Below are 24,431 nucleotides of genomic sequence, written 5' to 3' on the forward strand. Positions count from 1 at the left end.
GAGTTGTCCCTCCGTGCCTGTGCAATGTGTCTGTCTTCGCTCTCTCTGCGTAGCCTCGCATCACCCCTATAACGCTGTATAGTTACCATTAGAGACCGCCGTGTTCCTCTCGTGCTTCTCGCTGCCTATCCCGTCTATTCACCTGCGTAGCATCCTTTCTCAGTTTAGCACGAAACCACTCGTCTTAATCCTGTTTCCGGCCGTACATAGATCTAACCACGATAGGTGTACTAAAAATGTAGAGTCTGATTTCACTAGTCACCCAGACACCCTTTTTTTTTTTCCTCCCTTCACTTCCATCTAGGCTGAGTCTGTGTGGTTTCTAAGTGACTGAGAGAGGTGGAATAGGTAGGAGGAAAAGGGACTTGAAACATTAGAAATAACTTGGAGGGAGGAGGGTGGAACCAGTCTTTGCTTCTGCTGTTTTGTTCCACTCTGGAGAAGTAGCAGCAGGAGGTGCTGGAGGAGGAGGATTTACAGCAGACACTCTGGAGACCAGGAGCCAAACTCCGACTGCTGGAATTGCACACAGGCTACATATGCCACTGGGAGGTGGTGGAGTGTAGTAATAAGTGCAGTTGTTTTTATGTATGTAATCACTTGGATAATCGCAGGGAAATCTGCAAGTGAATTGGTCTATATCAGATTATTTGCTTTTTATGTTCGGTTAATACTCATGCATTAAGAAATCAGAAACAGCCTCTTAGAAAACTGCAGGCAGCCTTTCTTTTCTTTTTTCCTTTTTTTTTTTTTTTTGAGTTGAGAATAGTTTAAAAACCACACGTTTCTGGCCATTAGAACTCTGCAGTTTGATTTGCTGTGAAGGTCTGTTGTTTGTAAGAAGTCATTTAATGCTGGGAAATGGAACTACTGATTGCTATCAGGCTCCTTTTGCTCCTGCTTTCAGTGCTCAGATTAAAAAACTGGCCTTCATCTACAGCAATATGCATGGGGGCAGATGTGCTTTGCTCGTTCAACACTAGCATTAGCTGAGTATTAATTCTTTTTTTAAACTATTCCCACTGTCTCTTTTGGCTGATGGTGATTTTCTGCCGTTAAGTACCTTCTAAAGGAAATGCAGTTTGCTTTTGAGTATCTGGGGTGCTATGTATGTAACATAGCAAAGTTATCATCGGGTAAATTAAACTTATTTCTGAACACAAGAGTGAGGCATGACCTTGGATATATTGACCATGATTTATTAATCAGATACCAAGGTGTCCGCAAACCAAATCTGTTTCTGTAGTTTCCCTCATTCATGTGTATGTTAATGAATCTTTCCATACAGAGATAAAATCAAACAGATTAATTCTGGGGTTTGTATCTTGTTTTGCTCTGACCATTGTTTTGGAGCGTAGTCAGAATATGTTCAAATGATGTCTTCTTTTAAACAATTTTTGAGTGAATAACACCTCTTTTGGAGATGTATGTTATTGTAAAGCTGCCTATTAAATAATGCTGTAAGGCATGTACTAGACGATGAGGAAAGCTTTGTCCTCCATTATGAATTGAAGTGCTTTTTATTCCTTGAGATATTCAGCACTGAAAAGGTATTTTTTTGCAAAATTCTATAGCAGCCATAAATACTTCTACTAGAGAGACTTCCTGTTTGCTGTACTTTGCCCTGTGCCATTATCGAGAGATGCCTTGATTTTTCTTCTAGAGAAGACAGGAGTGAAGAAAAATGCCAGACAGAGCAAATAAGCAATGGGGGGGGGGGAGAGAAAGCACATAACCCAGACTGATTTTTTCTTTTCTTTAGGAAATGCATTCTTGTTTTTATAATTCAGTGAGAGAGTGCTATGTCTCAATCATTATTTTTATTAACTGGGGCAAACTTTTAAGGGTAATGATGCATCTCGAGGTGCATAAATGTACCCAACATCCTCAGAGCTTCCATTACATCAGGAAGCTGTTACTTGAGAAATTGGCTCTTAGTGGTGTGGGGGTTTTTTATATGTGTACTCCTAGGAGTGATAATAGAAAGGAAGAGATGTACCCACTTCCTCCACTAGATTTGCATTGAAAATTATTTTCATGTAAAATGGGATAGAGTTGTAAACACTGCAGGAACACTTGTTAGTCACAACAGTGGTGGAATTACGCTAATACAGTGCTGATGCTCTGTGGTGTAGTTGGTAGGATGCCTATTAAGGTGCTTGTGACTGGCATGTAACTCAGTAGATGGATTTTTGTTTGGATCTCTACCTTTCAGGTAATTTGATGCTGCTGAAGTTCAAGGCAGAAAGATCTGGCAATGACCACGAGTTCTAGTTACTGGTCAGAGGAAGGAACGTTGTTAACTAAGGGCACACTTAGACCCTCGTTTTTATTACTGGAGAAGGAGAAATCCAAATCAGATTTTCATTCCCGTAGCTTCTCTTGGCTTGCAGAATTAAAACTGAGACAGTATTGTGAGTCAAGTCTGAAATATTTGTTCATTGGACTAAAGGTTTCAGCATGTGGAATCAGACACACAGTATTTTAACTACCTTGGTGTTAGGGAGTAGACCAGTATGTCCAGCATCATTTCAAAAGATAATTGGGATGTTTTGCTGCTTGTTTTCCAGACTTACCTACAGGTTGGGAGGAAGCATATACTTTTGAAGGTGCAAGATATTATGTAAAGTAAGTTAAATGTTTGTCACAATACTGTAATTTTCAATTACTTTGTCTAAATGTTGCTGTAATTTTGAATGTGTTCCAAACTGGACTTAAATGTTACGCTGTAAATCTAAAAGGCTTGTATTCAAACTTGTAATGGTGTATGTAGCCCTTTGTTTACTGAATTCTGCACAGCTAAAACAATTTTTTGAGTTTTTGCGTTAATACTTCTAATTAAAGCTGGTTAAGGATGCAGATTCAAATGCAGTTTTTGCTGTGAGTGTAACCATCTAGCAAGAAATGTCCTTGTGAGTCAAGAATACCTTGAATTGGTTTGTTTGACATTTATGTGTTTGTACTGTCCTGCTGCAAGTGCTTTCACAAAGGCAAGCTCTTACTTCATCACAGGGAGAAGAGTCTTGGTTTCAGCCCTGTTCTCTAATTACATTGTTTAAAGCCACGCTGAAGGTTTAATTTGGCCGTTTTCTTTGTGGACCTCCTGCTTCTGCTTCTAGCATCGATTTTTCATTATTTCTTTTGTTCCTGCTTTAGTATGTTTTGAGGAGCATGTTCACTGTGGTAGACTTGCTGTGTGTATTGTCTTTTGAGTGAGAGACATGGAAATACAGCTCTTATGCAGAAGTCTAGAGGGTGTATTGATTGGATCTGTACAAACTTCTTACAAGCTTTTCCTCTCCAGATAGTTAGACCATCCTTTTCTGGACAATTTTAAAGTGGCACCCACGTATATTTGTCAGATTAATACGCTTCCTTTTCTATTATTTAAGAATTCACAGGCTTTTCTCAATGCAGTCAGGAGGTTTTACTCACTGTACTGTGTGTTTGTTTTGCTGTGTTTAAATGAATAGTGTCATCAGTGGGATAACTTAAGAGTGAAAGCTGCTATTAGTCATAGAGGTTGTAAGCTACAGCTTATAGGTTTTTTCTGTGTCTTAGTGTTGAGCAAAAGGTTGCTGCTCTGTGTAAGATGTGTTGTAGACATTGTGAGATGGACATTATGTATGTGTTGCATGGTTTATTTCAAATAAGAACATGCTTGGTTTGATCCTAATCAAAATTTAAAAAGATGTACTGAAGGATAATGCTCCCAAAAATCTGATCAGAATGGGTGCTGTCCTTTCTAGCAGGGGACTGCTTGTTAATAGGTGATGGATTTGTTTTAGTGTTCTGTTCTGCCTTATTTCAACTGGAATGCACCTGACTGAGGACAGGGATTCATAAGAATTTCACCTCCAGACTTCTCTGCGGATTATTAAATGAAGACAAGTGAAAAAGAAACTTGTGTTTGTGTGTGTATGCAATATAAGAAAAAAATTCTTGTAGACTTTGAGATGGAACTTGTTCTCATAGAATAAGCCTATGTGTTGGCTGGCTGTAGTAACTGGAAAATAGTGACTTGAGTTTTCTTGGAATAAAAGAAAGTGTGTGAACAGCTGTTGTAGAGTAAGTGATGCACTTATGGACAAACTTACCAAGTGGTAGATTGTTTGTGTACTCTTTTCCTTCTAAGATCTCGTGTTCAAGGTGTTACCATAACTGTCAGGATGTACATTGAGCTGGTTGTTTTGCTGATAGTGAGCACTAAATAGCCCGGTTTGTATTTGAAAGTTGTGCTGCATCTTTGAAGACGTTGCACAAACACTTCTCTGTGACTTGATAGACGTAGGATGGCAGGGATAGTGCTGCAGGCCTGCTGAAAGGTTCACGTGGTCTGACCAGTTTGGCATCCTTAGCTAAATATGTGTTTATTGTGTAGCCTCCCAGGCTGAATTTGAATTTCTGCCCAATGATAGCTTCTCCTTGTAAAGCTGGCTAGCATTCAGCCCTGCTGGTGCTAGAGAAGATGTGAGAGCTAACGTAGACAGGGTGACAACATTATAATCGCTGTCTTATAATCCTAGGCAATGTAACTCTGGGTGATATGTTGATTATAATAATTCTAGTTGTCTGAATTTAAACTACTCTGGGGCTCCCTCATGAGGGGCAAACAGGGCTGTTGTGACCACCTGCTATACAAGCACCCCCACATGTGGATTTCTAACTACGCCCTGCTCATTTGTGTGTACTGATTTGCTAAATATTAATGTTTATAATGTTGATTGCAGCGTAACAAAAACTATAAGTAAATATATTGAAAGCTTGTTTGTAAGTTGCAGGGAAATGAATGTTAATAGCCTGCTATTGATGGGTTCAGCCACGTGAAACTTGGCTGTTGGATTTCTGTGATGTGTCCGCTAAGAGAGTTAGACAGGAAGGATAGTCAAGTTTCATGATCACATAAATAATTTGACCTAACTTCTGAGGCACAGCTTCAAATATGTGGGTTGAATAGAAATGTTTAACAACCTTGCTTTATGGTAAGATCTTATACTAGACTGTGTTTGAAAATAAAAACCTTTTGAAAATTATTCTTCTGGTTCTTTAATAATAGGTCTTCAGTGTTCCAAGTGGGTGTGTTGCTGAATCTATTACTGTGCTTTTTTTGGCTTTGATGTAGTAAACACTGTATAATCAAATTGGGATAATGTCGAGGAGATAATCGTCAGCTAAATCTTAACATTCCTTGGACTGGAATTTCAAACAAATGACTCAGTATAGAGACTGCATTGACATGTGATTATTTTAAAGGACACCGAATTTTTCTTGAGATGTGTGTGCTCATTTTCAGAATAAGGAAATACTAAATGGTAACTATTTTATGCATTTTTTTCTTCTACTTCCATGACATTGAATTTGTTCTCGCTTTAAGATGGAAAGATACACTGAAACAGGGATAGATAAGGAGTTGTTTCCATTGCATAACGTGGTTTTCTTTTGGCATAGGGTTGTATTAGTAAGTTGATGGTGGCTAGTACTTTGACCTTTTTTTGCGGGGGTGTTTGTTTTTGTTTTTTTTTTAGTAGTAGAATTCTATACTTGCTAGTGACAGAATCCTTTCCCAACGTCCTTCTCGTCCCTTCTAAATGCAAATGACAAAAGGTGTTGTTTGTTGTTAGGAGTTTTAAAAAGTGTAATGTGATGATACTTCATGTATGTTCTCATGAGATGTAGTTCCACTGTTGAGGTGTTTTGTCTCTTTGGGAGTGAGAAAGTCTGATTTTGTTTATTTAACATTAGACATGTGCACAGAAGGCCCTTTGTTGCCTTTTGGTGGGAACTCTGGCATTAAACTTTGCTGGAGTAATGCTTGGTTTTGTATTTATACAGTAACTCCTACTGAACTTTTACCTGGAACATAGAGCTGTATGACTGTAGAATTGATACATTCAAGTATAACCTTTAATACTTTATTATCAGTTAACTGTTGAGTCTTTTGTATTATGAAGTAAAGCAAGGTATGGTAAAACTCCTGAGTTGGAAAATTACGGCACAGCAAATTTGAGGTTTTTCTTTTGCCCTGCTTAGAATCCTTCACTGAACTAGTTATTTATGCTGAGTGTCTTGAGCACTCATTGAGCTCTGAAAAGCTAAGGGCTCTATCCCTAAAACACATCTAAGCTATATGGGAAGCTTAAGTTACTTATGTTATTTATAAGTGCACAAGGAAATGGACCTGTGGGACAATCCCATTATGATACTTGTCGACAGAGAAAATGTACCTGGTCATGGGCTTCAGACTCCTCACCTATTAAGATCACTGAGAATTTTCAACTTGATGTTTTTAGTACCTTGTGATGACTTCACAGTCATTGGGCACCAGAGCTCTGGTTTTGAGCACCGTAAAATGACATCAGTATACCTTTCTCTCTCTCTCACTCTGTGTTTAAGAAACCTTTTCTCTGGTTAGAACCACGCAACCATCTAAATTCAGGCATTTGCTTACTTTTCTTGCCTTTTTTCTTTTTCACTGTAGTGGTTCTGAACATATCTTGGGATTTTTGGGGGGTTTTTTTGGTTCTTTTGAAACCAGGGTTATATTATTTAGGTTATTAATTTACCAAATAAAGTTGTTCTAAAAATCAGTCCAAAGATGATATTTGAGGAATTTTGCATCAGTCTGCCTAGTTTGGCTTCTACAGAAGTACTCTTGAAAAAGTGTTTTGTGGGTGCTGGAACTTGATATTTCTTAACTTTGTCGTAGGACTGATACTTTTTGAGTAGTACAAAAGCTGACTGAAGATATGTTTATAACTTAAAGAAATAAGACTGTTAGAGTTGGATTTTTAGGGTTTTGTGTTCAATTTTGCCTTTTTTCTGTATTTATCAGAACAATTTTTGCCTGTTGCTTGCTGAAGCAAGGCATTACAAACCCTGTCCAAAGCCGAGGTGAATTCACTGTTGTGTCAAATAGAGGTTTTGTATGCTTTTATAGAGACTTTTTATCAATGCAGGTTTGTTTATTGTAGACACGTAGCTTGAAAATTGGGAAGGCAAGAAAAATTTATTAAGTGATTAAAAGGGATAAGATCTCTTTCAGCTTTGAGCTTCTATTGTTTACTAAAATAAACCTGTGCTCATTGAGAATTCAGCTTTGGTTTGAACCTTTGTCTTTTATGTGCATTCTAAAGATCCTTTCCCATTCAGCTGAGACTTTCTCCAAAAAAATTAAAGAACAACTAGCCCTGTTTGCAGAGAAGCCCTTTTCTTGAAAGGAAAAATGTAATTTGAAAAAAAATAAAAACAGATTAAACTGTTTTCCTCCAAGGCTGAGAATCACAGTGTTCCTCCCAGAAATTCAGTTCTTTTTTTGTTACCTCTAACCTTTATTTTACTAAAATAAAGGCTTATGTGTATTCTTTTTCTTACATGGTGAGACCTCTAGGTCAAATAATGGTATATGCTTAGATGGGTGAGCTGGGACATAACAACGAGCTATCCTGTGCCTTTTATAGTGAGCAAAGCTGTTCAGATAAGTTTTGGGGAATACCTGCAAATTTGTTATCTGTTTTAACATTTGTTTCTTTATTCCCCTGAAATATTTCAAGAACCAAAAACAGTGCAGTGCTGAAGCTGGGTGTGGAGGTGGAGGGATTCTAGACACAGGAAGAAATGGGTGTGGGTCAGAGGAGAGGTGGGACAGCATCCAAAAAGCAGCTTGCAGGTTGGATGTGGAAGGACAAGGTTGTAGGTAGTGGTGTAAAAGGGTGGGAGTAGTTGCAGAAGGGGAAGGAGTGGAGACAACCAGGCAGAAAGGAGCAGTGACAGTGCAAAGTCAGTAAAAGGAATAGGAGTGGGAGCTCATTTCCTAGGAGCAAACTTAATGGAATTTCTCCCAGAGGGAAGGGTGGCAAAAGTTCACCCTGCAAAAACAACTTGTCTGACTCGTGTGCAGGTTTGGCAGGGCCCATTATCCCTGGCTTAGGAACCTGTTTCAAAGTGAGTCTGGGAGGTAGAATATCAAATGTGAACCTTAGGAATTACTGTGCCTATAAAGTCTCTTTTTGACTGTGACGTCTGTGGTTGATATTTTGAGCTGTCGCTTTCCTGAAGTGTGTTTCTAAATTGGGCAATACCTTAAATGCTTCAGTTTCTCTAGGATAGACTTGAAAGCATGAGAAAACTTTCACTAAGATAGACTTGAAAGCATGAGGAAACTTACTGTTTGGTTTTTTTTTTTAAACCATTACCAAGTTTTTAAACACTTGTAAGAATTAATGTATGATTATTTAAAAACACAAAAATACCTATATGTAAGTTGTTACATGAAATGCTGAAATCTGTGAGAAAGACACAGAAGATACTCAAACCTTTTGATATTTGATAACAAATTAGTGAATTAGTCTCTAATTTTAGATCCTTGTTTCCAAAGTGCTAATATTTCTTCCCTGACCTGGGTCTTTACTGGTGACATAGTAATAATAGCAGATAAAGCAAATATCCTATACTTTTACCACATTGCAGTGAATTGTTACATTGTCTTTCATTTTTGCTATCCACTATATGTGGAAGATGGTAAAAAGCACAGGAAATGCTGATCAATCAAAATTTTATGTAGGTGGTTGCTTCAATAAATATAAAATGAATAAATGCATTTTTTCCCCCAAACCTTCCGTTCCTTTGCTAAAAAAGGATAACTGATGTGCCTTCTCATGAATGATTTTGGGGCACGTACCAGTGTTTCGTCTTCCAGTTGTGTCGGGGTGTTGCATGGGTTCTTTTACTTTTCCTCATCTTGGTTCCCATGTCCTGCAGCACTTGGAACTGAGGGACACTTCCAAACACTCCTGAACTGGCAGGCAGGTGAACCTTGTGAACTTTACCAGCAGAGAAGTCCACATGCTGCAACTCCTGTTTGGTAGAACTTTTACAGGTCCAAATTTTACCTGGTGCTTGTTACATTCTGCTTTTGCTTTAAAGGAATTGCACCCTCTTCCCCCCCCCCCCCCCCCCCGTGGTCTGAAGGTGTTTTGTTGTGCTGGATCAAAACCGGTGTCTGTTGTGGTGTTGCACCAAGCCTGTTTTTCCTGCATGTGTTTATGTTACTCTGGCTCTTATTACAATGAATTACACTTTCATTAGACCTGAGATACACTCGGGTTGGCAGTTCAGAGCACTCCTCAGTTCGCTTCTGTGTGAGAGGGGACGAGAGCTCCTGCGAAGCTGGAGGCAAACGCTGGCTGGAAGCAAAGCTCCCCAGCCCTGACTGCTGGGATTTCTGCCAGCCTGGTACCTGTATATGTGTTTTTTTCCTGTGTTTCAGTAAGTAAGTACCTAAATTTAAACTCTCCTCTTTCCCTTGCCTTCTTTCTTTGGAATGTGGAAGATAACCTTTCTGCTCGCTTCACTTGCTCTTGCATTTGGTTGAAGGGAAGGTGATGTTGAGGGGGGGAAATGTTGCATCAGAAGCAGAAGTTTGGGGATGGGAACTTAATAGCACATAAACATTCCAGTAAAACTCTCTGGGGAAGATTCTTCCTTCCCAATACTGAGTAGGACATGAAGATCTGCTTAAATAGTTGGTTGAGAAGTTGCATCTTTCTGCTCGGGACCTATAAAAATTGAGTTGAATACTCATTTGAAATCTGTGAAATGGGGAAAAGAAGTCTTTCAAAATGCCTGTGTGACCTGTGATGGTCTTGGAACTTTATATAAGCTATTGAAAAGACACTTGCTTATTCAGGAGACTCCAGAAACTTAGTTCTTCCTGGCTTTCTCCACTGTGATTTAGTAAGAACAATTATTTGTACGGAAAGGTGTACTGCCAAGCAACCTAACCTTTAAAATCAGCTCCCTGTTTCTTCTTCTTCAGGAAACTGTTATAAATCATGTTTAATGGAAACAAATACTTTAAACTAATTTTATGCTTTGTTAACTGGAAACGTTTCAGTGTGTCAAACCAGGTAAGAGAGGTCCTAGAAAGCAAAGGTGTTTGAAAGCAAAATACCTGGTGAAGGTTTTGATTTCAAACGCCATCTTTGAATTCCAGGATTTCCTGGAAACTTTTATCATCTTTACTACTCATTGAGTAAGTAGGACTACTGAAAGTGCATAAGGCCTGCAAAAATACTGCTTTTGATTTTTTTTTCCCCCTGAGCTGTACTACCTGCAAAATTCTGTCCTTTTGTGTTTCTTTTATTCTCTAATTCTGTGTTGAATCTCGCACATTATGCAGCTGCTGACTAATGTCTCTAACATTTTATCATTTTTGAGAATGTATTGTGGGATGAGTGAAAACAGGTGACATGATCTTTAAAGGTTTTCCATGGGCTTGGTTTATAGGGAGGACAGAAATCTCACTTTGAAATAAAATCTTGTAAGCAACAGGAGTAAACACATGGTGCTCTCAAATGCCTGTGATGAAGAAGAAAACCTTTTACTCTGATTGAATGTCTAAAAGGGTAACTTGGTTTTTGGATGGCTAAGACTGCTGACTGGGTTTTTTCTTTGGTTGATATTACATGTTGGCCACAGCACTTTGTAAGGTTACTTTATTTTGTATTATTCCATGCACAAGGAAAATCCTCCAGATGAATATAAAACTCTTGGTTTGAAATCTTTCATAAGGTTTGATACAGAGGGTTGAAAAAGAAAATTGCAAACAAGAATATGTGTTTGAGCAATCAGTGTCATAACATCAAGTGTTTATTTTAATGATGAATTTTAATGAGAGGAATGATGCAAGTTAAACCTCATTAGAAATTCATATAATCTGTTCTAATCTTAAATCTCTTATGGTACAAACTCTTATCTTCTCTGTTTAATGTGGGTATCAGTTGCTTACCTGGTCTGAAACAGTGAAGTAACACAAATGATACTAAAGTTTTTTTGTAATCAATAACATTTTAGCTTTTACTGATTGATTCATTCTCTTTATTGTATCTGCAGAGTTAAAAGAATTTTACCTTTGAACCAATACACTTTTACTTGGTTGAATTGAAACCTAAAAATATCTCTAATACGGTGAATTATACTGGGGTAGGTCACTAAAGTTACCCAGGAGGTAGTTGTTAAAATTGTCCTACAATGAATTTGAAGAGTTTGGGAGCCTAAACAGTTCTGCTCATCATCGGTGGGAGTCTTGGGCCATCTGTCTGCAGTTTGTGGTCAGTAAAAATATTCTGGCTCAGGATTTCTCATCTCTTTCCACAAGTACACCTAGGGACTGCACCAGGCTGATGGACCTTGAGACAGTAGTGGTGTGTTCTGATCTCTGTCTGCTGTTTGTCCCTCCTTTTTCTCAACTTCAGATAAAAATGAGCTGACAATTTTGCAATCAGCAAGACCTCTTCATAAATCTTGCCTTGAAGTGGTGTGGAGATGAGACTAGAAGGAAGCTGAGTGCAAATTGTGCTAACACTGTTGGAAAAGGTGTTTTGGCTTGTATTTCCTTTTGTACTGAGCCTTGTATTTCTTTATCTGCAACTCCTGTCTGTCTGACAATTCAATTATTGAATGAAAGGGTGGGGGGGTTTTTCTGGAAATTGAATTTAAAACTTTCCCAGGTTAAAACTTCCTCTGTAGTAATTGCCACAAATAGGGTTTAAGGAAAGTTTTTTGTTCTTAAGAGCAGATAAACTGACAACCAAACCATTAAATTTGCCTAATTTTCTAGCTGAATACATTGCATAGTACACAGTAAACATCATAAAAGGTGATGTTTTAGAATTATTTATATGAGTCATGCCTAGTAGTGTGGTAAAGTGACTTCTGTTTGAATATAAATTTAATGACAGAGTATCCTTTTGGCCCTCATGTTGTGAGTAGTGCTTATATATTTGACATATATATATATATATATAGGACACATTGTTCTTTATGCCTCTTTGAAGGACCACCACTCCAAGTTTCTTACTTGGAACATTTGCATTTTTCTTCACTTTCAAAATTTAATCAGGAAAAATCTGAGCCTTTTCCTGAAGTGAATACTCTTTTTGTATTCTAAGCTAAACATTTTGCAATGTGCTTCAGAATAGAGCTAGCTCACTCTGTGGTTTTTGTTCAGCTTCAGGTGAGAGTGCCAAACCTGTCTAACAAGAAATTCGGGATTTCTGTTGCCTCTGATTGCTCACTTTGTGGTTTAAAACAACAAAAAGTGCTATCAAATTCAGCAGTCAATTCAAATGCCAGTGCTTTATCCTCTTCATTATAATCTTTTGTTTGGGTGCCTGCTGCTTCAAAACATTTCTGAGCTCAGATAGGTAAGTTATTTGAAAATCTTACCATTTTGTAGCTGAAAAAGAACTAGAAGTGAGACATAAGTAGAAAACAATCTGTTGACGCAGTGATGTCCTATTAGCCTCTAAGTGGGGTTTGTTGTTTTTCACAGCTCTGGATGCTTTAAGCAAAGGCTGCATCAGGCTGAGGAGCTGGAAATACCAACATCTTGGTTTTAAATAAGAGGGGGAGGAAGTCTTTTGCAGTCTTGCTCGATAATTGAGTTGTTTTTTTTCTTCTTGACTTTTAGCGATGCTGTTTGTAAGTCATTAGAGCAGGCAGAGACTTCTCAAACTTTTAATGGGGATTGAAGGTGCCGTCATTTTTGACAGGTGTTGCAATCATTAACTTGTACAACAGCCCTTGCATTTCCATTGTTTTGTTACTTTGCTTAAAATAGTGCCTTGTGCAATTGGAAATAGGGTTTTCAGAGACATTCTGGTAACTTAAGGTTTTTATTTATTTTTTTCAAGGAGGTGAAAAAAATAATCTGGCATTAGTTCAGAACCTGTGTCTCGTAGATTCACCAGGCCTGATATATAGGAGATTGTGTTGCTGGCAGAGTGAATCTGTAAAGAGAAAACATAATTTCTCACTTGTTTGAAGATGTGTTAAGCCCTTCTAGGAAAAATTGGAATAGGATTTGCTGACTGGCTCTTGTATTCCTATGTAATTTCTTTGCAGCAGTGAGAACTTAAATTGTAATGAATGGACGTGAATAGGTTTTGGATTTGATTTAACTGCTGAATTCATCAACTGACTCTATTAGAACTGTAGTGGGAATGGTCAAACGCACAGCTTATGGGGGATTTTATGGTTTGGGGTTTTTTCTGTCCAAATTTGACATAATTATGTTTACCACAACAAAAAATCAGTCGCGATGCAGACAAAGCTGTAGTTGGCAGCTGTTAATTTGTTTTGATCACAGACAAATATTTCAAGTTTTCTGCTCAGTTTATTTTCCTTGAGCTGAAGTAATTTGGTTCTATAATAGTCAAAAAGCCTGTCTGCACCACTGGTTTGAAAGCAAAAAAAATTAGGGATTTATTTATATCAGAAAAACAACTATCTCCAACTCTGTCTCTTCAGTTCTTTTCTTCTGCTGTTTGACCTTCTCTTTCTCTTCCTTTTTATTTTATTTCTGTATATGTGCCCTTATTGTTCACCCTACTATTTTCACTGTTACTCTGCTTGCTTCTAGCACTGGTAGCTCAAGCAGTGTTAGACATGATCTTCCCCAGTTGGACTGCATGCCAGATTTTCCTAAGGGGAATGTAAATACTGTGAGGTCAGTTCAGTATCAAATGCCTGCAGCCTGAAATGAACTCGGCAGGATTTTCTGCTATTCAGTCAAAATTAAGACCTGCTCAAGATACACTGCTAAACAGTGAAAAGTCAAGACTTTAAATTATATATTAAGCTTTACAGATATTTTGGGGGTTTTTTTTAACTTTAATTAAGCTTACTTTTCTTCCCCTGAAGTAAAAGAGTGTGCACTAGGGAGAAGTCACTATGATTGTGGTAATTAACAGATATGTTTAAAAACCTCTTCCTATATATTGATGGATTAGATGACTTGATTTACTTCTAAAAATGATGAAGGGGTATATATGTGTGCATGCTCACCTGCAACATGTTTGATACAGTAACACTTAAGCATTGAACTAGTGTGCTTTTCACAGCAAATACAATTTTTAGCCCATCTGTTTCTCCGTGTTTGTCCTTCACTTCTCCCTTTCTCTCTGGTAAAGAATGGTGGGGAGAAAGAACTGCAGTAAACTCCCATGGCAGAGCAAAAACTAATTGCCATTTATGACTTTCTCCTGTACTTGAGGAAAACCTGCTGGCCATTGTTTTGAGGGAGGGTTGCTCACTGTGTTTCCTTTAGATCAGTGATGCTCTTTAATTGACCATAGGGTAGTTTGAATGACTTGCATCTCTGTACTGCCAGGGACTAGTACTTCTAGTTTTACAAGAAGTGGAAGTATAGATTAAGAACTGAATTGAGGGGTTTTTGCTTTGTAGTGCTGCTGCCAGTAGATTGACATACTTTAGGCCTATTTGTCTTTCAGACTGTTGTCTGTGAAAGACTGGCTGCTGTTAGTTTTGGCAAAGGAATCCAAACATTAAAAAAAAGCATTAAAAAAAAGCAATCTCTGAATGTTAATAGGCAGGTTGGGAGTTGAGTTGTTTTTTGGTGTTTTCCATTGACCATGCCATGACAAGACTGATTCATTGGCCATTTATCTCCAGGTCTCCAAGATGTCATGATAATGTCACTGTGAAATGACAACAGTGAAATATGACTTGTGGTTGGAGAATTTTTTGCTTTCTTTTAATCAAAGATGTTTTATTTTTGTGAGGAGATAAATAGTGTTGTGGTTGTGAGATAAGTCCAAACTGCTCTACAGTGTTTTTGTTATGGTACTGGTAAAGTTTCACCAACATATCTGTGGTTTTGTTTGGGAGACTTCATGATACTCAGCTGAAGAAATATTTGATTATTTGAATGCTGTGCTTTGATTTTCTTAACGGGGGGTCTTGAAAATAGCTGATAGAGGTGTTGATGAAAAACTACAATGTTGAACTGAGAATAAAACAGATTTTAAAGTGGAAAGCATTTGTAGCTGTCATGTAAGCAAACTGTTAAGTTCAAATGAATACATTATGAAATGGCTCATTCTGAAGCCAAGATAAATGCATTATGGAGTGTATAATACAATATGGAGTGTATAATCTGTCCTTCAAGAATGGTACTAAAATACAGTTCTTGAACAGTTTTATTAATACTTAGTTTTGTGCCATTGTACAGCAGTTTTTACTATACTTGAAATTATTACTTGGGAGATCAACATTACATTCCATTCTCTCTAAAAATGAAAAGCATAAACACCTGTGTGCTGGTAGGTCACTGCTTTAAATACTCAAGTAAAAATTGAGGTTGTTGACTGTGCTGTAGTAGGAACAGTTCATCTATCAATTCTGTGCTTGCTTTTAAAACAAAATGAAAAGCTATTTTTGTTACTTAATCAAAAGAATGTGTGTGTGGGTTTCCTGAAGTTGAAATGAAATGATGTAATAGTAATTTCTGAAGTCCAGTTGAAAACGATGGGAATTTTATCAGCAGAATTACAAGAAGCCTGGCACGTGACTAGCTGTGATTTGTGAGGCTGGTTTGTTTTTTTGGTTTTTACAACACCTTGCAGCAGTGCTGTTTAATTTCTAAAGTCAGGGAATAAGGATGTTGTAAATACTAATATGTGGGTGCCTTCCCAATGTGGATTGACTGGGTTTTGGCTTCTGGAGCTGCCTGAGTGATTGACACCAAGTCCGTTCAGCTCATCACTGCAGCAGTGCTTTCCTTGATCTGATGCTGTAACCCCAGGATTTATTTTGGGAAAGATCCAGTACTGTTGGCTGAGATGTCTACAAGGGAATGTAGGGCTTTTTATTTTTTTTCTGTCAAGTAGAACATTGGTCTTTTTTAGAAGCTTCTTTTGAAGTATTTAATGAATCCTCTTCATGAGGTGAGATGATTAAACATAGTTTCCCTGTGCATCGTTAAAACTTTAAAAAAAAAAGTGCTGATATTTGTTTTGCATTTCAGTAGGAAAGTGTGGAGGTCTGTTCTCTCAAATTTAGTTGCATTTGCTGTCTTTTGTACAGCTACATTCCCATTAAAATACTGTTTCTTCCCGTTCTGAATCAAAAATAACTGTCAAGAGCTCTAAGAACAACCATAGTTTCATCTGCATGTCCACTGAGAACTTTGGGACATTAGGTATTGGAGTGTTGTCTCTCTGCAAACCACTGGAAGCTCTTATATCTATATTTAATCAACTTGGCTGTTGTCATGGTTTGAGATAGCCCCAAAATCCAATTCCCTAGCTCCATTCCGCCTCCCACATCTCAATCCAATGTGAGATGGGTTTTTCCAGACAAAACACAGCCAGACTCAGAATGGGGGAAAAGGGAATATATTACAATGACTGTACAAATAAATACTATAACACATTATACACACGATCACAACTATCTCTACCATGACATATAGTATTTACAAAGGATCAGATCTCTTCTCCCCTCCAAATAAAAGTCCAGGAGGGAAAGGACAGATCCCTTCCAGTCTCTCAGGGCAGCAGCTTCTTCAGAGTAGCAGAAGCAGTCTGTCTCTCTCTCTCATGCATGTAACTGTTGCTGGATCTCTGCCAGCACTCACGAGGGAGGTATCCAAGCTCCCTCGGCCCCTTCGCCAACCAACCGAGGGGTCTTCCATGGGCTTCGTAACCCCAGACAACGCCGTTCCACCACGGTCATATCAGGAAGACGCAGGGGGTCTTTGTGACGGTCTGGTATCTCCAGGAGATTCAAGCTCCTTGCAGGGCCTCTGTGCCCTGCCTCAGGCTGCCACCTTGGCAGCAGTGCGAGGGGGGAGCCAAGCTCACCCCCTCTGCATTCCTCTCTGTCCCGGTCCAGCTTCCCAGGACGCTCTGAGCTTCTCAGCTCTTCTCTGCAGTGCATGTTGCACTCCAAGGCTCTTTCAAGTAAGAGTCCCTCATCTTCCTCCTTTCCAGGAGGTCTCAAAGGAGTTTGGGGGGTCTGGTATCAGTTCTTACCCCCAGAACTCCGTAGCTCTGCTGCTAGCTTCTGCTGCTTCTCTGGTTCAGGTCTTATCAGTTGGCTTTTAGCCATAACCTCTGGACGCTGCCGCCGCTTCTGCTCTGTCTCTGCTCACTCATGATGGAAAACATCTCCCAGGTTAACTACAGACACATAGTCCAGCTTAACACTGTTCCAAGTCTCTGTAGCCCCCAACTGGGGCTGGGGGGCCCCAGAGGCCCCGAGGGGCTCTGGGCCCCTTTCCTCATGGCTCCTACAACATGGCTACTTCTACTAACAACCAAACTACAACCCTTCTCTACCGGTGCTTGTGATATGTTTACATTTCTGCAGGAGCGCTCATTGGACAGAACTTCAAAACTTCCAGGGGTTTCCACCCCTTGGGGGTTACCACTTTTCTTAGCCTCTGGGGGAAAACAAGGTTCAAACCACTACAGCTGTACCCCCTTTTCTGCAGATTAAGTCTTGTTTTTTCTACTCAGTGGAGATGGATTCTTGGAGCTCTGAGAATGAACTCCATTGGAATACTGAGAAGAATATGGCTGCAATGCCTGTATCCAGGTGCACTTAAAAGTTGCATCTATTAGATTTTGTCCTTTTAAATAATTAAATCTGAAATCAGAGGAATTTGTTAGCATCCTTAAAATTATGTGGAGCTTGTTGGTAAATTCTTCATATACAGTTTTTAATAGCAGCTCTAAACCTAACTTATTTTTCTTAAATGGGAGAGATTAAACTGAACACAGCTAATTGTTTCACATCCTGATCACACCCTAGACAATAAAATCTTATATCTGAGCAACTCCTGGAGTATCATCATGTAAAAATTAAAGTCACAGGAAATTATATTGCTGTGGAAAAATTCGTTTGCTTTATTCCCACAGGCACTAATTATCAGTGTTCTAAACTGAAACATGTACTTTTCTGCAAAGGATCCTTGTAAGGAAAACATAATCAAGAGCCACTAAAATTTCTGGTCTTTATTTTAGAGATAGATTGTGCTATTTCACTGGTCGCTTTCCAAATTATGTATTGAAGTGGTAAAACTAAAAAAAAGTTGCTTGACTAAATTCCACATAATGGTACATTCTTAGCACTCAACACTCAAGAGATGAGAAGGGAGAAAAACGTAATTTCATAGTACATTTCCAACTCAGGTTTCAACTATGGGTTTAAATATGTGATTTTTTAATTTTTTTTTTAATTTTCAACCAAACCCACTGCTTGTGTTTCTTAATTTCTCAAAGCAGCTCAGCTTTTCATACTTTCAGACTGTGTTTTGTACTGCACAAAATATCTTGGAAATGTTTGTTCTCGAGTTCTCTGGTGATACTGCTTTGAGCTATTTCTGGTTGGTGTTCTGATAATTCTTTGGACCACCGAAAGTTGTATGAGACCATTACTAGTTTGTAAACTATACTTAGATATTTAATAAACTAATATATATTTGCCCAAGGTGTAATAGAGAAGAGTATATAAATATTGCGTGTGGAACAATCTTTGAAGGTGTGATTTTGTTTTCAGTAATTACGTGTAGTCATCCTCCAGTGTTCCTACTTTATGCTATTATGATTCACCTGGTAGTGCAGTAATGGCCAGGGTGATAATTTGGAAAAAAACTGACTCACAGAAAGCTGAGAAGGTACAAGTCCTAAAAAAAAGATAATGGTGTCAGGATAATAGCTGATGTGCATCAGCAACTGTAGCAATGGGAATGTTCTGTGAGTAACACCAGTAAACAGGGAGCTGCGTGGGGAGAGGCAGCATCCTTCTGAGTGGCCACCTTTCTTCAGAATAAAACTTTTAATGGAGGAAAAAAAAATACCCACGGGGAAGAAAGACTGCTTTGTGCTTCTGCAGCTACCTGGGAATAGAATTGATGTACAGTCCTGGCAGCTGAGGAGGGAATGATTAATACCCTACATGAAGTTAGGGCAGGAGTTTGCATACAACAGCTGCTTCCTTTAAGCTGAGGAGAACAGCAATGTTTTCAAGATATGACCTATCTTGGCAGTAGATGAACTGAATAGTGTGAATTCATCAAAAGTTTATGTATCTTTGTAACCTGTTTTGAGGCAGCCAAAAGTGGTTCATGTTAAATATTTTACATGGCTCAGCTCTCTCTTTTGAAGAATTTTTTTTTACCTAACCAAAGTTAACCATCTGCTTGTAGGAGATATTTTTGCCACAAAAGCAGGTTAAAGGTTTTCTTTGTGGTACAAGATTAATAGGTGGAAGAATATGAAGTTAGAGGCCAATTAAAATATTTGCTTGTTTACCCTGTAGAAGTAGTCAGTATTAAAAAAAAAAAGAGTTCTCTAATGGCGTTCTGTAGATAATTTATTTTAGTGAATGTTTTTTCCTCTTTATAAACTTGTTAGTTATGATTAGTTAATTGATTTTTTTTTATTTTTTTTTAGTTGCCTGGAGAGAGACACTTTCCCAAACTAAAATAATAACCAAAGAAAGCACATCTGGTGTTAATACTGGTTTGTTTTGGTTTTTTTTAGCTGATGTAGTGTTTGTTCTTTAGGTAGTGACTTGAAAATTGAAATCCCTTTCTTTGCAGATTCTACCACTGGTTTCTTTAAAAAATAAATTTTAAAAAATGGCATAATAATCTGTTTCTTATTTAAGGGAACTTGGAACAAAATTGCCTTGTCACTTTAAATGTACCATGGTGAATACTGAATTCAACACTAACACACAGTACAAAGGAGACTATAAGCTCCATATTCTTTCAGACTGTCTCTGAAAGGTTTTCAAATATATCCCAATTGTTGTGAATAGTAATACAAATTTTGTGGTATTTGTTTGGTTTTTTTTGTTTCCTGGTGTGATTTGAACATCTACTCAGGCAATCTGCAGATGATAGATGCTATTTTATCACTTCAGTTTATGGAGCCACCAGGTTCTAAATTTTAGTGATGTCTTTCCAAATCTGGATAAGTTGGTTGGTTTATATTTTTCCTCTTCATATCTCCTTTTGAGCCAGTATCTTAACTGAATCTTTTATTTCTCCTTTGTGAAAACAGACCAAATGTCTCTTCATAGAATGAGTGTTCTTGCAGTTTCAGCAAAGAAACTCTTATGTGCATTTAAAAAAAAACTTCACATGCAACTATATAAATTTATCACCTAGCTGGTATTTCCAGAAAGTGGTGGGGACTCACCAACAGATGATCAGCATTCCCACTGCAGGGACAGCCGAGTGGAAATGGAGCATCTATACATAACTAACATTTTGTTGGCATGAGCTGCATGGCCAGTTCTGTCCAGAATTAGCAATGATGGCTTGTTTATTGGAGGGGAACAGGAGTTGTTCCCACATTGTACCACTTGCCACAATCTCTTAGCAGTGCTTAAAGTTCCTAAGCCTTTCAAGAAAGTGTTGCTTTTTGGTTTTTTAGGTTTTTTTGGTGTTTGTTTTTGTTTTGGTTTTTTTGTTTGTTTGTTTGTGGGTTTTTGTGGGTTTTTTTGTTTCTGTTTTGTTTTTTTAATAATTTCATTTGGAAAGTAAAAAGGAGATAATTCTTTTTGATTCTTAGATTTTTTTTAATTTATTTTTTTTTTACACATTGCTACTGCTTTTCACTGACCTTTTCATGCAAGGATTTCTGGCTCCTTTTAACAAGATTTCCTATTTGAAAGGCAGCACTACTTGCTCAAATTCAATTGACATCTTTGTGATGCTAAGCTTATGAATTGACAGAATTACATGCCCTCGGGATGGGGAAAAGTATAATCTATTGATATCTAGGTTGTATTTTATCACTTTCATTTGGGAAAAAAAAAAAGTGAAAGCTGTGGCCTCCATCCACAGTGCAGAGCCAGGCTTCTTAAGATCAGACTCCAGTTGGAAAAGTCACGTGACTGTAAAGGCTTGACATCTGAAATAATATTGTTTCAGTTAAGCACGTCTGGAAATATGAGCATAGTTTTATGCTCAAGCAATACTGGTTTAATAGGAAGAATGATATAATAGAAATAGAGAAGATACAGAGAAGTTTGAGAAGAGTAATCAAAGATGGAAGGTCTTAATTTGAAGAACATCCATACCTCACTGAGGGCTGATGTGGAAAGTGCAAGTCTTAAAAATTATGAATGGTAGAAGGAAAGAGTAGAGAAGGCATTTGCTTTATATTCCAGTTAAAGAACTAACAGGAGGAATTACGGATCAAGAACAATTGTGCTTGATGTTCAGAAGGTCTGAAAGAAACATCCATGTCATTTAGGAAAGGGACTGAAAAGACGTAGAAAGTATAGCTCAGGATGGTGTAGGCTTTAAGTTGCAGTCGTGGAAGAAGAATGTGGTCACCTCTTTCATTTAGTATCCCACTTTGGAGGCTTGTAACAGCCAGAGCAAGGTATCCCTGTGCATCCCTGTGCTTCTGATGGGCTCTCCAAAGTGTTTGCTGCTAATCACAGCTGAGAACAGGGCACTTTGTTATGTGGACCTAACCCAGTTCAGCAGCTCTTAAGAACAGCTCTTAATCACCAAGTTTTAAATAGTAATTTACTAGTAGTAAGTGAGAGGAATGTTGTTTTAATTAAGGTGATGCAGATTATTAGGAATGGTCTTGCAGAGTATCTCTGGCTGGTATCTTATCACTGAAGCTTTGATGGATGCTGTGTGTGCACAAAACATTGCTGGATGGGAAAGCTTAATAGTTTGCTTATAGTAATGTTTTGGTTTTGAGTTGTTTTGAAAATAAACTATGTAAACATGAGAATGCTACTGATCTTCCTACTTAAGCTTTACTACACGCAGAGATTTAATGAGAGGAACATAAAAGTTATGAAATCAGTAGATACTGTCTGCTGGCTCAGTATTGAGTTAGACTGCTGGAACTGACTTTTTGCACAGAGGTTTGTGTGAGGTGGTACCTGGCAAAGAGATTTTTGAAGCTGAATTGTTTTTCAGATTATAAATAGATTTGAAGTATTAAACTTGTACCAGCTTTCAGAAATCCTATGAGATCGTTTTAGAGATAGCTGGAGATTAATTTAGATGATACAAGCTTGGGGAGGGTGGAGTGAGATGCTTTCAACAGTCTAAATTACTAAATGTTTACTTACTTGGAAAAAAAAAATCTTCTCTTTCTTCTCCCTTTCTTCCCAAAAGACAACAACTGTTTTATCTTAGCACATGGGTATCTGAAGGATGATTTTTCTTCAACTTTAAATCAGTACTTGGATTATTGGGAAATAACTACTTTTTCTACATTACTCTCTCAAGAAACAAATTCTTTGGAAAATATAACTGGTAGGATACAAACATAGTAGAGCTGTAATCATAATTTATACAACTTTTTTCTCTAAAGTTACAGATTTGATTTTTTTTTTCCTTTTTAATTAGTGAAACTGTACGAATTTATTTGAGCAATAAATCTGGAAGCTTTCTTACATACATATCTCAACATTGGTCAGCTCTGAAAATTAATTTTCGTTTTCCTAACATGGAGCCTATAACTGATGTCAGGATTTAGAATTGCAAAGTAACAGGCATATCTGTAAAATCTAAAAGACAATGACTTACTATTGCTTATACTGAATCACTGTAGGCTGTATACACAATTCTAAAAGGGTTTGGAGTACAAGAACTTTCTACTAGAAGACTTTGTGAAAGGTTTAGTTTTTTGGGCTCGGTAGTATCTCATGTTTTTAAAGAAAAGACAAAGCCTGTGCTGTTGTTCCTTTCCAAGTGTTTGGAAAAATGGAAATACAGACTTCCTGTCTGACACAAATGATGTTCTTTTGCTGTTAAACTGCATTTGTGGGGATAGACTTGTAAACTATCTCAAAGGGTAGAAATGAATTCCTAAATTTGCCTCTGAAATATCTTTGAAATATGAAGAAAATGATATAAAGATAATTTAGCTGGTAAAAACTGCTTAGTGTAACACCAGCTGGATTCCTAGTCTAGTATTTATGTGCATTTAATTTCTCATTTGGGTTGGGAGGAACAAGATTAGGAATTAGTATATAGTAATACCAGTAACCTGGCTTCTCATGTTATCTAGTAAACAAATAACAGAGAACAAGAATATTGGAAACTGATAATTTTTAGATCAAATTTGTTCATTTAGCTGCTCATCACCAGGAATTAGGTTGTAAAGCCAACACACTTCTACCAATGGTGTCTGACTTTATTCCTACCAGGTATTCAGTGAAGCTTTTAAAGGCATTTGATGACTTTTTTGCATGGATTCTCCATTTCTGAGGAAAGAATGAGAAAATAACGAAACTGAAGAATAACTGAGTGAGCTTCCAACTGTTGAGAAAGATCTTGCCATGCTTTCCCAGTTTTCAGGCCCTTCAGTTTAGACCGTTTTGTGACTACTACTTTATCCAAAAAGAAGTCAGTTTAAATCCTGAAAAACAATGGAAGAATTTTTTGGCAGAGAAGTCAGCAACTAGTGTCTTGGCACTATCTTCAGCTTTCTAAGCCAGGTTGCTGACAGCAAAAGCACGAACAGAACTTTGGGGGGGGAAAAATAAATCTGCAGTCTTGCAGAAGTAAATCTAAATGGAAAATGGAGTCCACTCTAGAGAGACATCTTTTTATGCAGTTACTTTGAAATTCTTCTGTATAAAATAATAACACTTGAAAATTATTTTTACTTAAAAATAAGTTCTGTTTTCTTTACAGGTTTATTAGCTCTTATAATTCCTTGTGCCTGATCTTTAATTCGTGTGATGGCACATCCACATCAAAAATGAGAAACTATTGGGATGCAGCTTTCTAATTTTCATTCCCTACAAAAAATACTAGGACCTAATTCTTGCAGAACACTTTGTAGTAGCTGAAGAAATTAGAGTACAGAAGACAATACGAGGAATTATCTTAGAAATTATGTCAAAGGCTGCATTTGTCAAAGTAACATTTGCTTTCTGCCACTGTTGGTGTATAATTTTTGAACAGGCTTGAAGCAGTGGTAAATTGAGGCTGCTTCAAGTGCTGACACTATAAAGTATGTAATCAAAATAGGGAAAAGATGACAATGAGTGTTCTTTGGTCTCTGCTTTGCAGTCATGGATGGAATCATCATAGAATGGTTTGGGTTGGAAGGGACCTTAAGATCATCTCTTTCCAACCCCCTTGCCGTTGGCAGGGACACCTTCCACCAGACCAGGTTACTCAGAGCTCCATCCAACCTGGCCTGGAACACTTCCAGGGATGGGGCAGCCACAGCTTCTCTGGGCAGCTTGTGCCAGGGCCTCACCACCCTTACAGTAAACAATTTTTTTCCTAATATCCAATCTAAACTTACTCTGTCAGTTTGAAGCCATTCCCCCTTGTCCTGTCACTCCAGGCCCTTGTAAATAATCTCTCTCCATCTTCGTTGTAGGCTCCTTTCAGGTACTGAAAGGCTGCAATTAGGTCACACTGGAACCTTCTCTTCTCCAAGCTAAACAATCCCAACTGTGGTCAAAGAATTATATAGCATGGATGTGGGTTTGCCAAGTTCAAAGTTAATGACTCACTCCAAGGAGAAAGGTGTTCTTTATTTACTTAATTTTTTTATTGTGCCTTTAGCACTCTTTCCCAGGATTGGTTCATCTTAGCTTAAATTGACTTGAAACTATCT

At 37.9% G+C, this 24,431-nt stretch overlaps 1 protein-coding gene across 6 annotated transcripts in view; it reads left to right on the forward strand.

Moving 5' to 3' along the window:
• Positions 1-2,573: 2,573 nt before the first annotated feature.
• The window catches only part of PLEKHA5 (pleckstrin homology domain containing A5), a 166,396-nt gene continuing 144,538 nt past the window's right edge, over positions 2,574-24,431 (forward strand). For all 6 annotated transcript variants that reach the window (XM_027654879.1, XM_027654902.1, XM_027654922.1 and 3 more), the window contains exon 1: positions 2,574-2,628. The gene's annotated coding sequence lies outside the window, so the exon portion shown is untranslated. The remainder of the gene's footprint in view (positions 2,629-24,431) is intronic.

Source organism: Corapipo altera, unplaced genomic scaffold, assembly GCF_003945725.1.
Source record: "Corapipo altera isolate COAL_440 unplaced genomic scaffold, ASM394572v1 1, whole genome shotgun sequence".
In the NCBI taxonomy this organism is placed as follows: Eukaryota; Metazoa; Chordata; class Aves; order Passeriformes; family Pipridae; genus Corapipo; species Corapipo altera.